The sequence below is a fragment of the Leopardus geoffroyi genome, chromosome C2 (genome assembly GCF_018350155.1).
Source record: "Leopardus geoffroyi isolate Oge1 chromosome C2, O.geoffroyi_Oge1_pat1.0, whole genome shotgun sequence".
Lineage (NCBI taxonomy): Eukaryota > Metazoa > Chordata > Mammalia > Carnivora > Felidae > Leopardus > Leopardus geoffroyi.
Window position 1 is genome coordinate 36,636,349 of NC_059333.1, and position 15,641 is coordinate 36,651,989.

General features: G+C 35.6%; 1 long non-coding RNA gene across 1 annotated transcript; it reads right to left on the reverse strand.

The window, feature by feature from the left end:
• Window positions 1-63: 63 nt before the first annotated feature.
• Window positions 64-15,049, reverse strand: LOC123610730. The gene is made up of 3 exons (XR_006718269.1): window positions 14,980-15,049; window positions 12,741-12,884; window positions 64-243 (listed from the first exon to the last, which is right to left on the reverse strand). It is a non-coding gene; the product is annotated as an uncharacterized LOC123610730 (long non-coding RNA).
• Between the last annotated feature and the right edge of the window lie 592 nt (window positions 15,050-15,641).

Consider the following 15,641-nt stretch of genomic DNA (forward strand, 5'->3'; position numbering starts at 1 on the left):
TTATTGCTGAGTAGCCATTTTTAATATTAGTAATATAGGCATTCTGACCTTTTGCCCCTAATTCCAGTCTGTAAATGACTTAAATTTTTTTTTAAAAAACATGTTTGTTTATCTTCTACATTTTTAAATTAAAAATGCATTTCTCCTAAATAGTACCTCTTGAATAGAGATAAAAGAACTACCTTCAATGTAAAACATTTATAGGCTTACCTCAGAGATATGGTCTGGTTCAGTTCCAGATCTCTGCAATAAAGCAAACATTGCAAACATGTTAAATGGATTTTTGGTTTCCCAGTGCATATAAAAGTCATGTTTACACTAAACTGTGGTCTATTTAGTTTCCAATAGCATTTTTCTGAAAAAAAACAGTGTGTGAACATTAATTTAAAATACTTTATTGCTAAAAAATGTTAACTATCATCTAAGCTGTGAGCAATTCATAATCATTTTGCTGGTGCAGGGTCTTGCCTTGATGCTGATGCTGATGCTGACTGACCAGAGTGGTGGTTTCTGAAGGCTGGGATAACTGTGGCATTTTCTTACAATAAGACAAAAATGAAGTTTGTGGCATCAATTGACTCTTTTCACGAACAATTTTTCTGTAGCATGTGATGCTTTTTTTATTTTAAAATTTTTGTAATGTTTATATTTTTGAGACAGAGAAAGACAGAGTGTGAATGGGGGAGGGTCAGAGAGAGGGAGACACAGAATCTGAAGCAGGCTCCAGGCTCTGAGCTGTCAGCACAGAGCCTGACACGGGGCCCAAACCCACAAACTGTGAGATCATGACCTGAGCCGAGTCAGATGCTTAACCAACTGAGCCACCCAGGCGCCCCAGCATGTGATGCTTTTGATAGCATTTTATACAGAGTAGAACTTCTTTCAAAATTGGAGTCAAGCATCTCAAATCATGCTGCTGGTTTGTTAACTAAGTTTGTGTAATGTTTTAAATTCTTTGTTGTCATTCCAACAATCTTCATGATATCTTCACAAGTAGATATCATCTCAAGAAAGAAAATCCATAAGAAGTAATTCCTTATCCTTTAAATTTTTAACACAAGATTGAAGCATTGCAGTCACATCTTCAGGCTCCACTTAATTCTATCGCTAATTATCTTGCTATTTTCTCCCCATTTGCAGTGACTTCCTCCAATGAAGTCTCGAACCTTCAATGTATGAAAAATGTGATATCTGCAAAGCGCAGTAAAGTGAAATGCAATAAAATGAGTTGTGCCTATAATATTAAATTAAAAGTTCTAATTTTTTTTTCTTTTCCTCATCCTTCTGTCCAATCTGACATTATAACGTCATATGGTTGTGTCTGGTATTTGGAAAGTCAAAAATTTTCTAAATTTATATCACCTGGGATGAACGCATGACTAAATTCTTATCTCTCCTCACCTCACAGCAGTCAAGCACTGAGATTCTCTCATCTTCATTTTATCAAGGTACTGTCCATTCTGCATCTCCTGACAGCACGTGCTTGCACAGTCATAGTACCTCTCAAATCTGCTAGCTGTCTCTTCCAGTTATTTCTCTGTGCTATCCATGGTAGTATATTACATTATGGTCATTCTCTCCTCTCCTTAGAGGAAACCAGAACTCAGTAGTGCTTCCTCAGAGTGATGTATTGCCACTCTGGCACAGTTATATCCCACTCAGCCTTATCTCCTCTGTTGATTTCATACCACTGTGATGTACGGAAGGCCTGGGAGGCTGTCATCACCCAGAATTACAGAAAGAAATAGGGTACAGGGTACAGAAAGAAATAGGGTACAGAGGACTTCCTCTGAATTCCCCAAACTTTGGAGAGTTATCTACTATCCCTGTGGATTTTAATACCAGGATCGAAGTGGGACTAGCCAACATCTTTCACAGTAGTCTTTATGAGGATCTTTTCCATTTTTACTTACCATTTTTTTCTGGTTCATACATTTTTCTTTACATACTTGTGCATGTGTCTGTGGATTTTTTAAAATCTCTTTCATGTGTATGTGTGTATATTCATTTGTGGATTTTTTTATTCGTCGTTCATGTACATCTGTGTGTGCGTGTGTGTGCGTGTGTGTGTGTGTGTGTGTGTGTGTGTGTGTGTGTGTGTTTGGGGTGACAGAGAATGGCAGTAAAACTGCCAGGTTCTGCTTCCTCCAACATATTAATTTATAACCTATATTTTACCTGGATTGCAGCCAGATTGATGATCTGAAAGAAGATAATTTCAATTTTATTTTTTTTTGTTTTGACTTTTATTTACTTTTCAATTTTTTATTTAAATTCTAGTTAGTTAACATAAAGGGCTATATTAGTTTCAGGAGTAGAATTCAGTGATTCATCACTTACATACAACACCCAGTGCTCATCACAACAAATGCCCTCCTTAATACCCATCACCCATCTAGTCCATCTCCCACCCACTTCTGTCCATCAACCCTCAGTTTGTTCTCTCCTTAAGAGTCTCCTATGGTTTGTTTCCCTCTCTCTTTTTTTCCCCTTAGTATATGTTCATCCGTTTTGTTTCTTAAATTCCACCTATGAGTGAAATCATATGGCATTTGTCTTTCTCTGACTTGTTTTGCTTAGTATAATACACTCTAGCTCCATCCATGTCATTTAGAATGGCAAGATTTCATTCCTTTGGGTAGCTGAGTAATATTCCATTGTGCATATATACATACATATATGCATATATATATATATATATATATATATATATATATATGTACACACACACACACACACACACACACATATATACACCACCTCTTCTATAATCATTCATCAATGGATGGACATTTGGGCTCTCTCTGTAGTTTGGCTACAAAATGCTGACAAAAACATCAGGGTGCATGTATCCTTTCAAATCTGTATTTTTGTATCCTGTGGGCAAATACCTAGTAGTGCCATTGATAGATCATAGGGTAGTTATAATTTTAACTTTTTTGAGGAACCTCCATACTGTTTTCCAGAGTGGTTGCACCAATTTGCATTCCCACCAACAGTGCAAGAGTGTTCCCCTTTCTCTGCATCCTCACCAACACCTGTTGTTTCTTTTGTTGCTAATTTTAGACATTCTAAAGGGGTGAAGTGGTATCTCATTGTGGTTTTAATATATATTTCCCTGATGATGAGTGAGCATCTTTTCATATGTCTGTTAGTCATCTGTGTATCTTTGTAAAAGTGACTATTCATGTCTTCTGCCCATTTCTTAATTGGATGATGATGATGATGATGATGATGATTATTATTATATTTTGGTGTTGAGTTTGGTAAGTTCTATATAGATTTTGGATACTAACCCTTTACCAGATATGTCATTTGCAATATATTCTCCCATTCTGTAGGCTTCCTTTACTTTTACTGATTGTATCCTTTACTGTGCAGAAGCTTTTTATCTTGAGAAGTCCCAATAGTTCATATTTGCTTTTGTTACCCTTGCCCCTTGCAACGTGTCTGGTAAGAAGTTGCTCTCGCCATGGTCAAAGTGGTTGCTGCTTGTTTTCTTCTCTAGGATTTTAATGGTTTCCTGTGTCACATTTAGATCTTTAATCCATTTTAAATTTATTTTCATGTATGGGGTAAGAAAGTGGTCCAGTTTCATCTACATTTTGCTGTCCAGTTTTCCCACCACAATTTGTGGTGGTTTTAGAGAGACTGTCTTTTTTTCCATTGAATATTCTTCCCTGCTTTATCAAAGATGAGTTGACCACATAGTTGTGTGTCTGTTTCTGGGTTTTCTATTCTGTTCCGTTGACCTACGTGTCTCTTTTTATGCCAGTACCATACTGTCTTGATGACTTTTGTTTGATTGCTGAGGCTAGACTTCCAGTACTGTTAAATAGGAATGGTGAGAGTGGACATCCCTGTCTTGTTCCTGACCACAGGAGAAAACCTCTCAGTTTGTGCCCACTGAGAATGATATAATCTGTAGGTTGTTCATACACAGACTTTATGATGTTGAGGTATGTTCCACCCATGCCTACTTGCACTCATTCTCAGGCTGACTTGCCCTAGTTGGCTTGCACCTACAGGGTGCAGGGGGATGGGGCTTGGTTAAAGCAGTTCTGGCCTCCACTTGTTGGTACCGTTTTCCTCATTGAAGTCGGTTGGTGTTGATAGGCAGGTGGAAGGGAGATGGTCTTGTTCTGCTCTCTTATCTCTGCAGTGAGAAGCTCGCACCTGTCACACCTCAGGAAGTCCTAGAAGAGCAAACAATCACCCCTCCTTTGTCCTCAGCTTCTGTCAGATCACTACCTTCACACTGTCTGTGTACAAGCTGTCTGCCTTCCAGGCGGCACATCACCCCATGTTTATCTCAGACATGGCTGGGTTTCAAAACTCCAAACTTCAGAGAACACTGTGGCACAGACCCACACTGATCCTCTGGGGAAGGGTCTCCCCACACTGTGCCTGGGAGTAGGTTTGTCCCAGAAAATCGTCACGCCACCATAGAGCAGCTCAAAGTATATGGCAAAGTGCAAAAGAAAGCTGACACCAAGGCTCACTGCCCTCATCCAGTATCCTCATACCTGTGATAGTGAATATGGCAAGTCAATAGCACCTGTTGGGTTTTCTGTCCCCTGAAAGGTCACACCACTCTCCCAAATGCACTCCAATAAGAGGAATTGTTTCTCCCCGTGCAATCCAGGGTATCCTCAGACCATGCTGCCTGCTTCTAGGTTTCTACCCTCCTTCCCCACTGGAGCACTACTATGCCCTCCAGGTGTGATCCTGGTGATGGCACAGACCTCTAAAGCTTCAGACTTGGCACTCTGTTGCCTATAAAAATTTGCAGTATTCAGACCTTCTCCTTTCCACAGTCAATGGTTCTGGGGAAGAGTTTTTCTTGTGGAATCCCCTGTGCATATTTTCATCCTTTCTCTCTCCTCTCTCCATGATCAGGGCTCCCTCACCTCTGGAGCACCCACAAATCTTTTCTCACCCAAATCAACTCTCTGCAGCTCCTATCGTACAAAGTGGTTGTTTTTCTACTTGTAGATGTGCAGTTTTGTTCTTTCAGTCCTCATATCAATTTCTTGGGTGTTCAGAATGATTTCATATTTATCTAGCTGTGATTGAGGGATGAAGCAAGATCAGGGTCCCCCTACTCCTCCACCATTTTAACTCCTCCTCTCTGGAAGAAACGGTTTATTTACTTTAAAAGCAAAAACTACCATTTCCTCTATTTCTACCTGACAGTTAGACCCTGCCATATTTTAATGGGTTACTCATATGTCTTCTTCTGGACTGGCAATGTTTTGAAAAATCTATAATCCCTTTAAATACACCCCCAGAAATATCTTTATTGTGTCTGCCAATACATACAGAACAAGGTAAATGTCTTCTGGTATCATGCTTTCTGGATTGCAAGGTACCAGCACTGCACATCTTTTCACCCAACTTTCGTTGCGTCTGGTTTCAGTTCCATAATACATTTATAAAAATTAATCTCAATACAAACCTCAACTGGTAATATTTGAGTTTTCAAACTAGGTAACAAGAAAATGTTAAGAGCATATAATGTCAGCAATATAAATAAGATCTTAGGGTAATCTAAGTTGCTAATTTAAAAGAAAATTAAAATAAAATATAAAAATGGAAACATGACAAAAATGTTACAAAGAAAGTAGTGCAAGGTAATAACAATTTAAGAGAGTTTTTTTTTCTTGGTCACTATTTCTATGAACTTTATCCCTTTCCTGCAATAAATTTTGGCTTAGGTTATAGTATTATCCACATTTATAAGTTCATCCTGATAATAAGTGGCAGTGTCAGGACTTCAACTCAAGCAGCTTGAGTGTCAAAGATGATGCTCAATCTTACAATATTAAATTACTTCTTTGTGTCATGTTTCTAGATTATAAGCAAAATATTCAAATAGCTAAGCAGTCCCATATATGATAAGTTCAGTAAATATAAATTTTTTAAATCTCTGTGAAAAAGAAATATGTGTTAATTATTAACCCAGCATTTATAACATAGAATTGGAAACTAATGCATTTAAAAAAAAATAGATATTCTATGGGAATGCAAGCTGGTGCAGCCACTCTGGAAAACAGTATGGAGGTTCCTCAAAACACTAAAAATAGAACTACCCTACAACCCAGAAATTGCACTACTAAGAATTTATCCACGGGATACAGGTGTGCTGTTTTGAAGGGACACATGCACCCCCATGTTTATAGCAGCACTATCAACAATAGCCAAAGTATGGAAAGAGCCCAAATGTCCATCGATGGATGAATGGATAAAGAAAATGTGGTATATATATATATATATATATATATATATATATACACACATATATATACATATATATATACATATACATATATATACATATATATACACACATATATATATATACATATATATATACACACACAATGGAGTATTAATCGGCAATCAAAACGAATGAAATTTTGCCATTTGCAACTACATGGATGAATGGAACTGGAAGGTATTATGCTAAGTGAAATTAGTCAGTCAGAGAAAGACAAAAGTCATATGACTTCACTCATGTGAGGACTTTAAGAAACAAAACAGGTGAACATAAGGGAAGGGAAACAAAAATAATATAAAAACAAGGAAGGGGACAAAATAGAAGAGACTCATAAATATGGAGAACAAACTGAGGGGTACTGGAGGGGCAGTGGGAGGGGGGATGGGCCACATGGGTAAGGGGCACTAAGGAATATACTCCTGAAATCATTGTTGCACTACATGCTAACTAATTTGGATTTAAATTTTAAAAAATAAAAAAATAAAATTAAAAAAAAAGTAAGAACAGAAAAAAAATAGATATTCTAGGTCAGATTCTTTATATGTTAAATTTTTTAAACAAGATATCCTGAAATGTATTTTTAAGGATATTTTATTAGATAAAATTTGCCAAAACTGACAACTTATTCCAATTTATTTTTAAAAATTTTTTCTTAATGTTTTTTATTTATTTTTGAGACCGAGAAAGAGCACAAGCAGAGAAGGGGCAGAGAGAGAGGGAGACACAGAATTGGAAGCAGGCTCCAGGCTCTGAGACATCAGCACAGAGCCCAATGCAGGGCTCGAACTCACAGACCGTGAGATCATGACCTGAGCCGAAGTCGGACGCTCAACTGACTGAGCCACCCAGGTGCCCCTATTCCAATTTAAATAAGCATAATTCTCCCTGTAGATGCTATTATCACTCAATGTAAATATTATGTGTGATCTGTAATTTTAACATATTCTTATGAGCAATAATGCATTGAGAATATTTTATGTGTATGACTATAAATTCTGAGCACACTAAAAATGTTCATATTGGTATGAATAATGAGTGATTGTCAACAGAAATGTTTCATAGATGAAAATATATGATTTATTGATAAGGCTGCATAATTACATGAGTATCTGAAAAGGTAGGTAGTTGCTTATGTATAAGAAGTAAGACCACAGGACCATAAAACAATATTGTAATTGATACTATTATATTATTATTGTTATCAAAAGACCACAGAACTTTGAAAGAAAAAGACTAGATTTTTGTGCCTTTGAAAGTATATATCCATTTCACATCCGTTTAATATGGAAGAAGAATAAATACTGCTAAATTCACAAGTATTATTCTCCAACAATGAAAATATAGCTCCAAGTCTTTCTCCTAATCTCCGTCCATAATAGCACACTTCTCTACTCACCCTCATCACTGACTCTAACTTCACTCATCTTCGGTTTCACCTAACCCCGCATTCAGCAGTAGAAACTCTAAGCAGCAAGATCATGTGATTTAGGAATTTCGGTCAAAAGAGAACAGAAAAGGGAAAGAGTAAGTGGTCTCTGGATTTTATTTTTAGTCGTAAATCCTTTTTGAAGGATCCCATTCTTTTTGAAACAACTTGGTATTTCGTTAACAATAGCAACAACAACAGCAACAACAAAAACTAGATACTTACTGTATCTATAATATTTCCCTTTTCTTCTTTGCCTTTGTAAAAAGCCATCCTTGTAAGGACCTTTTCCTCCAAACCTTGAAAGTATAAACAAACTACTGGATTGTACTTATTTAAGAAAAACAGAAGCCTAGAGGAATTACTCACCGAAAGCAACTGGGTGTCATTACATACAAGGGAAGGCTTTAAGCTTCATGCAATGTCAACTTGGCATATAATTTATATAAAGTACAAACGTTTAGACTTTAGGCTGGTATTTTGTGGTAGGACAAGACATGCCATGAATACACACACACACACACACACACACACACACACACACACACGTATAACACATATTCATATCGTGAATGTATCTTCTGAGTAAATAGTCAAATGCAACTTAGAATGTGTTAAATACAATCCCTAAACTCCTGTTTTGTCATGAGAACTTGACTATTGATCACCAATCATAGAAAGCTTTCTTTGGTTCAAAACATCAACATTTCTTACCTCTGCCAAAGTTATAACTGTCTCTGAGAACTGCTGCTCTTTAGATGTTACCATCTATGTGGTTTGACAGGCAGCAAAGGGTAGTTAGTTAATGAATATTAGAAAATGGAACGACCCAGAAATATAGATAGTGAGTCACAGTATTTTTGTTTTAAAACTAGAATATGTCAAGATGGTTTCCTTGCTCCATCAACAAACTTTCAAGTGTGGTGATATTACATTCTTGGCAACCACAGGTGCTGTAGTGTCTTGTTAGAAATTATAAAACACATCAAAAATACAAGTGCCAATACTAGTTATGAATTTTAACTTTTTATATGGAATATTTATTTCTAATTATTGATAATTTTAGAAAAACTCTGATAAATTTCTCTGAATTCATTGGTAATATAATTAACAAAGTATTAAGTAATTCAAGGGAAGACATATAAAACATGAACATGTGTATAATAGGCCGTTTCTGTGTGAATGCTTAGCATTACACACAAGATAAAGGACCAATGTTTTGTTTTTGCCTAAAGGTTTTTTGTTTTTTTTGTTTTTTTTTTTTTTTTTTTAGTGTTTATTCATTTATTTTGACAGAGACACAGAAAGCCTGAGCTGGGAGGGTGAGTGAGAGAGAGAGATCGACTCCCAAGCAGGCTCTGTACTGTCACTGCAGAGCCTTACATGGGGCTTGATCCTACTAACCATTGATATCATGACCTGACCTGAAATCAAGAGTCAGATGCTTAACCAACCGAGCCACACAGGCACCCACCCTAAAGGTATTTTCATTCAGTAGCTTTGAATTAATCATTATGTGAAGTGAAAATGTTTTCTCACTATATACATGCAGCTAATTCTTAAGAGAATTCCCATGGACCCAAATTATTTTAAGCTACCTAAAAGGGAACAAGTTCAGTTATACAAACTATTGGAGCAGTTTAAGGTTTGACCGGGAAAACATATCTAAAATAACCTCCTTATCACATGTGATCAGCTGTGAAGTTTTATTATTTTAATTTTGAAAAAGTTTAAGACTGAATATTTCTCTTTAAACTGTTAATGACTCCCTGGGAGAACCCTTATGGTTTTCTGCCAACAGCATAGTTCATTAGAGATTAACTCATATCTTGCTGGAAAGCTCAAACAAACATAGCAATGATTCTGGAATGAAGTGAAGGATAGGTGTTACAAAATGCAGATCTAAGTTTTAGGAAGGAAAACAATAATACTGACTACAAAACTATAAAAGCATTAGGCACATTTTGCCTAATGCACAGTTTTGTCCAAAATTTGCTGTTCTCAAAAAAAAAAAAAAAAAAAAAAAGAAACAACCAAGTTTGAAAGTCTTGTGTGAAGAACAAAGGGATCTACAAAAGTGTGGGAAAACATAAATGTATGAGGTCAGTCAGAAAACTCTTAACTTTGCTTTAGTAAAGGAAAGGGTAAGAAGACAAATGGTCAAAATGCATAAGATATTTTATACTGTAGAATAACACAGGCTTCCTTTCTAAATAACAGCATAGTAAGATCAAGGAGAGCAATCTGAAGAAAGATTAAAGTACATTAAAGACAAAAGGAAATGTTGCTTCATACAGTACGTAGAAACATTTGTAAAATTTAGAAAAATTTTATCAAGTGTGGACAGACAGGAAATTTAAATTACATAAAAGAACTAGAAGAAAATTTGAATAATAGGGCACTAATCTTTCAACTACGATAATCTGTGACAAACCTAAACCTTAAGGTTCCTCCTAGGGTGGTTAACCAAGTTCTTGCACCCATTTCTTCAGAGAACCCTAAGTGCAGTTGACCCTTGAACAATGGAACTATAAGGGGTACTGACCCCTATGGAGCCAAATATACATATATAACTTTTGACTCTTGAAAAATTTAACATCCTACTGTTAACTGGAAGTCTTACTGATAATACAGTCAATTAACACATATTTTGTGTATTATTGTGTTAAATACTGTATTCCTATAATAATGTAAGCTAGAGAAAATAAAATACTATTAAGAGAATCATAATGAAGATAAAATACATTTACAGTACTCTACCTTATTTAATATATAAAAAATCTGAGTATTAGTGGACACAGGCAGTTCAGACCTGTGTTGTTCAAGGATCAAGTGTAATAGTATCTGTGGCTGTAAGAACCATGTTTGGATTAGACTCAGTTGTTATGACTCCAAGATCCAATCATGTGGGGAGATGCTAAATTGTATTTAGCACTTCATAAATATAAGGGCTAAAAGGGAATGCGCTGTACCTCCAAACATTTGTGAACTTAATTCTGGAATGTTAGAAGCAGAGGCAATCAAGACCCAAAATAAATAAATAAATAAATAAATAAATAAATAAATAAATAAATACAATTAAACACTGCCTTAAAACAGCAGGCAGCCTTAAAACTTATAAGCTCATTAACCTTATGTATTAGTTCCTTATTGGTGCCATAACAAAATAAATTATTACATATTTAATAGATTATAACATCACAAATGTATTCTTTTACCATTCTGGAAGTCAAAAGTACTAAACTGGTTTCACTGGGGCAAAATCTAAGTATCAACAAGGCTGGTTTCCTCTACAGGCTTTGATGAAAGATGCTGTTTGCTTGCCTTTTTCAGCTTCTAGTTGGCTGTCTGTATTCCTTCGTTGGTGGCCCCTTATTCCATATTCAAAGTGCATCAGTCCAATCTCTGTGTACATTACTATATCTTCCTTGTCTCTGACTTTGACCTTCGTGCATCCCTTCTATATGGACACTTGTGATTACATCAGATCCACCAGAGGTAATAGACAATCTCTCAATTTCAAGATCCTTTATTTAATCACATTTGTGAAGTCCTTTTCATGTCATATAAGATAACATTCATGGGCTCAAAGAGTTAAGATGTGGACATATTTTGGGGCCAGTTTTCAGCCTATAATGTCCCAATATATAAACAAGCATATATATATACTAGTGAATTCATAAGTTTGTGTTTTTTTCTTTTTTTGAGGAGGGGAGAGAGAAAGACAGAGAGTGAGTGTGAGCAGGGGAGGGACAAAGGGAAAGGGAGAGAAAGAATCCCAGACAGGTTTTACACCCAGGAAGGACCCCAATGGGGGTTCCATCTCAATCATGAGATCATGACCTGAGCCAAAAATAAGGGTCCGATGCTTAACTGACTGAGCCACCCAGACACCCTGTCAGTTCATACTTTTTAAAATTTTTTTAACCCTTTAATTTATTTTTGAGAGACAGAGAGCACAAGCAGGGGATGGACAGAGAGAGGAAGACACAGAATCTGAAGCAGGCTCCAAGCTCTGAGCTACCAGCACAGAGCCTGACATGGGGCTCGAACCCATGAACTGTGAGATCATGACCTCAGCCAAAGTCAGATGCTCAACAGACTGAGCCACCCAGACGTGCCCCAAGTCCATATTTTTTAATAGCTTGATGAAATTTGTTCAGAATTTAGCAGAATACTACTAAACCACTGTATTTAAACTTACCTTTTGAGAAAAAATGAACACATATTTTCAAAATTTCAAACTTATAAATGGTATTAATGAATAAAGTTAGAAAGATATGTGTAAGTTTAGGAAGAAATTACATTGACCTAGTGTATTGCTCCAAGATACCTTTTTTATATTTCACAACCTTAGAAAAGGAAGGGAAAAAAACTTTTACTTGTCTTTAGTTTTTCAATGAATTCCAAGATTAAGGGCTCAGGAATTACAAGGATAAAATCAGGCATTGCAAGTGAAAACAGATTTTTCTCTATTTGTTGCTAATGAATTCCTAAAAGCCTTTAGAGAACAAACTAAAGAGAAACCCATAGGGGAAATATTTCAGAGAATTCATCTGGGATATCAACAGAATAATTGACGAGGTCAAATTTTGGTTCACCATGAGGACACCGTAAGGACACTATCTTTTCTCTCACTGCTAGTGTGGTCTTTTCAGATATAAATTGAGCCTGAATTAATTAATGCCAAGCTCTTTACAAAAAATGCTGTGCTCATGATCTAATAGTATAAGGTTAGTGACTCTCCCCACCCTCAAAGGAAAGCATGCAAATAAAATAAACAATGTAATTTTTTGTGTGGGGTTACTTTGATATGTATTATCTAATGACATGGAATGATATATCAATGACAAGAACAACAACAAAAACAAGCCCTATGAGACTATAGTAGCAGAGACAATAGTTTACCTATGGGGTGGGTAGCTAGGCCTTATTCTTGGCTGGGATAGTTCCCATGTCTGCCTGTCAGTAGACTGAAGCTGGCATTGGCTGGAAAAGGTAGGCTAACTTGACTCTGGTATTTATGTTACTTACCATCCAGCAGACTAGCCTGGGTATGTTCTCAAGGTGATGACAGAAGACACAAGAGAGCAAGCAGCAACATGCAAGTACTCTCATGCTATTTCTCATGTTGGGTCATCTAATACAGAATTTCCAAAGCAAGTCTCAAGGCTAAATCTGGAATCAGAGTAAAAAAAATGCAACCAAGTTATGGGTCATTAACTCAATCAATATAGAATATCTCAAATTGAGATATTTGATAAAACAAATATGAATATTTGCCCTAATAAATTCACAAAAATGCCAATTTTTATAAAACAAGTGTCCAGGAAAATATTTTATAAGCACATGAATAAGGCAAAAAAAGTCTTCTTGTTACACAATCTACATGGAGTTCTAGTAATTCATGAGATATAACATGATAAAATAGAATTTTCCTCCATTTCATTTTAGCAAAGCATTACCCTTACACTGAATCTAATAACATATTTTAAGATTTAAAAAATGCCCTAATAAAGCCTTCAATATTAAAATAAGTCATGTATTTATTGAGGATATTACTAAGCTGATAAATAATTTTTTGCTAGCCTGTTTGTTTGAAAATAGAATAACTTTATAAAAATATTATTTCATAAAAATAATTTGAAAAATGATTTTTGATTATTCTTGTTTTGCAAATGGTTAAGTTTTTTTGTAGTCAGTGTATTTAAATAAAACTTTTTCAAAGGCTTTCACGACTGCATATAATGAAAATTTCGGAGTTCTGTTTTCTGAGATACTGCATTTACTATTCATTCCTTATTTTTTTTCTGAAAAACTATCCTTATTTTTTCATTTCCCAAATACATATTAAATATTTCCCTGCTCAAAATTGTGGGTATACGGCAAAGAATAAAGTCCCTGCTTTTGTTGGGTTTACATTATGGGCTCCTTTCAATATATGGGCCTATTGACTTTGTCCGTCTCTAGTTTTATTCTAGTTCTCAAAGATTGCCCTGTGTGTGTTTACATATATGTGTGTGCATGTGCATGTGCACATGCATGTGTGTGCTTAAAATGTTTATTTCTCTTTCTAAAATCTGCCTTTAATTCAAAACATGTTTTTGAATTTGGTTTAGTTATTAAAGTTATTCTAGTTGCGTCTTAAATTTCAATTGTTTTTCAAATACTATGCACTGTTATGTTAGGCAAAGGGGAAAATAAATATTTTAACTCATGAGCATGTGTGTATGGGAGGTGTTTATTGCATTTCTCACTCAAATTCTGTGTAAGTTACAAACCCTTTGTGAGGTAAGAACATGAGAAAACAATTTCACTTCCTTTGTGTGAAAAACCTCAGTTTAAACTTAATATTTCAGCATTATTACATATTTTCCTCAGGGAATACATTTATCAGACATTTTGAAGTCAGAATGGACTAGCTTTGTAGCATCACTGCAGCCTAAGTTTCCTTCCTTCCACTTATAACTGCTTTATTTTAGCACAAAACTATTTGTAAAGAATAACAGTGGGGTGGTGCTGGCTATCCTGTGCTCTTTGCCACACTAACCAATTTCCCATCTTTGTCAAAGGGGTGAATAAAAATATGTCAATATTGCTAAAAAGCCACTTGTACCTGAAAGAATCCATGCATCTTTTCGGTGGAGTTGACAGCAGTCGCAAGCTTTATATAAATGACATTAAAGTCCTTTTATGGTCCCTTTTATTTTCTGTGACTCTGTTGTTGAGATCTATAACTCCACTGTTTGGAAACCGACCTTCCTGTCTATTGAATGCTGGTTGACAGATAAATTGCTATTGTTCTTTATCAATGAAATAAGCTGCCTTTTAGTTTCTTAAACCTAGCCTCTGACACGAGCTTTCACGGTTGTTTTATTATTATTTTTTTTAAACAGGCAGATTTTGGAAGAATTTCTCTTGTGTTTTTTTTTTCTAAAAGCTATTCTTAGCACAGATACTGGTTTCACAGAAGTTCCATATTATGTTGTATTTTATTGAATAAGGTTGAATAATGTATTGCCCTCAAGAAGGTTGTATTGTGGTAAAAACATTCTATTTTCTCATGCCTTTGTAACAGGATCTACTCAATTCTTCAAAAAGAAATGAGAAATGCAGAGGAAGGGTAAGACCCCAGGAAACCAAACTCTAAGGGTCTCCATTGTATAATTATCCCTCAAACACTCCTAAAAGCTCTGAAAAGAACTTTATTTAAACATACAGGCCACAAAAACCTTAACCATCTGCAAAATTGGAATAATAAGAGAAATCATACCCATAGAGATGTTGGGTGATTGAATAAGAATAACCTCAGTAATCTTTGCAAAAACTCCTTTAGTTCTTCTGGAAAAAAAAAAAAAAAGAAAAAAAGACTGTCATTTATATTTGTCATGCTATTATGAAGGCCTGGGCTTGGGGAATTGATAACTGTATTTAGAAGGTAGTCCATAAAGGATAGTTCTTGAATTCCTTTTTATCATCAGTCCAAGCACTGGAACCATTTTTCAAAGTCATTTCTGTATTGTGCCAGAGAGGTTTTTTTCTTTTTTCTGTCTTCCAAGTTTTATTTAAATCCCAATTAACATACAGTGTAATACTAGTTTCAGGTATAAGATTTAGTAATTCATCACTTACATACAATACCTGATGTTCATCACAACAAACACCCTCCTTAATACTCATCACCCATTTAACCCATCCCCCTACCCACCACCCCTCAAGCAACCCTCAGTGTGTTCTCTATAGTTAAGGGTCTATTTATTGGTTTGCACTTTTTTCCCCACTGTGTGCATCTGTTACGTTTCTTAAATTCCACCTATGAGTGAAATCATACGGCATTTGTCTTTCTCTGACTGACTTATTTCACTTCACATAATATATGCTAGCTCCATCCATGTCATCGCAAATGGGAAGATTTCATTCTTTTTGATGGCTGTG